We start from the raw sequence: 3,230 nt of genomic DNA, 5'->3' as shown, positions 1-3,230 counted from the left end.
CACGTAAAACATGCAAACAATAAAATTAGAGGACGTCTAACTTGTTTTTGCAGGGTATGCTTGTGATGTGATATGGCCAACGATGTGATGTGATATATTGGATGTATGAGATGATCATGTTGTAATAGAAATATCGACTTGCACGTCGATGGTACGGCAACCGGCAGGAGCCATAGGGTTGTCTTTATACTAACGTGTGTGCTTGCAGATGCGTTTACTATTTTGCTAGGATGTAGCTTTAGTAGTAATAGCATGAGTAGCACGACAACCCCGATGGCAACACGTTGATGGAGATCATGGTGTGACGCCGGTGACAAGAAGATCGTGCCGGTGCTTTGGTGATGGAGATCAAGAAGCACGTGATGATGGCCATATCATGTCACTTATGAATTGCATGTGATGTTAATCCTTTTATGCACCTTATTTTGCTTAGAACGACGGTAGCATTATGAGGTGATCTCTCACTAAAATTTCAAGATGAAATTGTGTTCTCCCCGACTGCACCGTTGCTACAGTTCGTCGTTTCGAGACACCACGTGATGATCGGGTGTGATAGACTCAACGTTCACATACAACGGGTGCAAAACAGTTGCGCACGCGGAACACTCGGGTTAAGCTTGACGAGCCTAGCATGTGCAGACATGGCCTCGGAACACATGAGACCGAAAGGTCGAGCATGAATCGTATAGTTGATATGATTAGCATAGAGATGCTTACCACTGAAACTATTCTCGACTCACGTGATGATCGGACTTGAGATAGTGGATTTGGATCATGTACCACTCAAATGACTAGAGAGATGTACTTTTTGAGTGGGAGTTCTTAAGTAATATGATTAATTGAACTAATTGTCATGAACATAGTCTAATGGTCTTTGCGAATTACGATGTAGCTTGCGCTATAGCTCTACTGTTTTTATATCTTCCTAGAGAAAATTTAGTTGAAAGTTGAAAGTAGCAAAATTTGCAGACTGAGTCTGTAAAACCAAGGATTGTCCTCGTTTCTGCACAGAAGGCTTATGTCCTTAATGCACCACTCGGTGTGCTGCACCTCGAGCGTCGTCTGTGGATGCTGTGAACATCCGACATACACGTTTCTGACGACTACACGATAGTTCAGTACAAAATACTTAATGGCTTAGAAGCAAGGCGCCGAAAACGTTGTAAAAACGTCACGGAACATAAGTGATGTTCCAAAGAGATGAAATTGTGATTTCATGCTTGTGCCCTTGTTAAGAGGTACGAGACCTCCAAACAAGATTCTTTGTCCACAAAGTAAAAAAGCTCAATCGTTGAGCATGTGCTCAGATTGTCTGAGTACAACAATCACTTGAATCAAGTGGGAGTTAATCTTCCAGATGAGATAGTGATGGTTCTCCAAAGTCACTGCCACCAAGCTGTGAGAACTTCGTGATGAACTATAACATATCAAGGATAGATACAATGATCCTTGAGCGATTCGTGATGTCCTGACACTGCGAAAGTAGAAATCAAAAGGAGCATCAATAGTTGATGGTTAGTAAAACCACTAAGTTTCAAGAAGGGCGAGGGCTAGAAGGGATACTTCGTGAAACGGCAAAACAGTTGCTACGCTAATGAAGAGACCCAAGACTAAACCCAAACCCGAGACTAAGTGCTTTTGTAATGAGGGGAACAGTCACTGAGGCGGAGCAACTCTAGATACTTGGTAGATAAGAAGGCTGGCAAAAGTCGAGGGAAATATATTTGATATACATAATGTTGATGTGTACTTTACTAGTACTCCTAGTAGCATGAGGGTATTGGATACCGGTTCGGTTGCTAAGTGATTAGTAACACGAAATGAAAGCTACGGCATAAACGGAGACTAGCTAAAGGCGAGGTGACGATACGTGTTGGAAGTGTTTCCAAGGTTGATATGATCAAACGTCGCGCGCTCCCTCTACCATCGGGATTGGTGTTAAACCTAAATAATTTTTATTTGGTGCTTGCGTTAAGCATGTACATGATTGGACCGTGTTTATTGCAATACGATTATTCATTTAAAGAGAATAATGGTTACTCTATTTTCTTGAATAATCACCTTCAATGGTTTATTGAATCTCGATCGTAGTGTTACACATGTTCATGATATTGGTGCCAAAAGATACGAGTTGATGATGATAGTACCACTTACTTGTGGCACTGCCGCTTGAGTCATGTTAGCATAAATTGCATGAAGAGGCTCCATGCTGATGGATCTTTGTACTCACCTGATTTCGAATCACTAGTGACATGCAAATCATACCACATGAGCAAGGCCTTGTTTTCATTGAGATGAAATAAGATAGTAACTTGTTGGAAGTGATACATTTTGATGTATGCAGTCCAATGGGTGCTGAGGCACGCAGTGGATATCATTATGTTCTTACTTCACCGACGATTTGAGTAGATACAGGAGTATTTACTTAATGAATCACAAGTCTGAAATGTTGAAAAGTTCAAATCCGTTTCAGAGTGAAGTTCGTCGTAACAAGAGGATAAACTGTCTACGATATGATCATGGAAATGAATATCTGAGTTACGAGTTTTGGTACACAGTTAAGACAATGTGGAAATTGTTTCGCAGTTCATGCCACCTGGAACATCATAGTGTGATGATGTGTCTGAACGTCATAGCCACGCACTATTTGGTATGGTGCATACTATGATGTCTCTTATCGTATTACCACTATCGTTTATGGGTTATGCATTAGAGACAACCGCACTCACTTTAAATAGGGCACCGCGTATTTCCGTTGAGATGACACAGTATAGACTGAGGTTTAGAGAAATCTAAACTGTCGTTTCTTGAAAGTTTGGGGTTTCGACACTTATGTGAAAAAGTTTCAGTCTGATAAGCTCGAACCCAAAGCGGATAAATGCATCTTCATAGGATATCCAAAACAGTTGGGTACATCTCCTATCTCAGATCCGAAAGCAAAGTGTTTGTTTCTAGAAACGGATCCTTTCTCGAGGAAAGGTTTCTCTCGAAAGAATTTAGTGGGAGGGTGGTAAAACTTGATGAGGTTATTGAACCATCACTTCGACCAGTGTGTAGCAGGACGCAGGAAGTTGTTCCTGTGGCGCCTACACCAATTGAAGTGGAGGCTGATGATGGTGATCATCAAGCTTCGAATCAAGTTACGACAAACCTCGTAGGTCGACAAGGTCGCGTACTGCTGCAGAGTAGTACGGTAGCCCTGTCTTGGAGGTCATGTTGTTTGAGCAACA

Source organism: Hordeum vulgare, chromosome 6H (assembly GCF_904849725.1).
Source record: "Hordeum vulgare subsp. vulgare chromosome 6H, MorexV3_pseudomolecules_assembly, whole genome shotgun sequence".
Lineage (NCBI taxonomy): Eukaryota > Viridiplantae > Streptophyta > Magnoliopsida > Poales > Poaceae > Hordeum > Hordeum vulgare.
The sequence above is the reverse complement of the archived record's forward strand: the minus strand, read 5'-3'. Positions refer to the sequence as shown.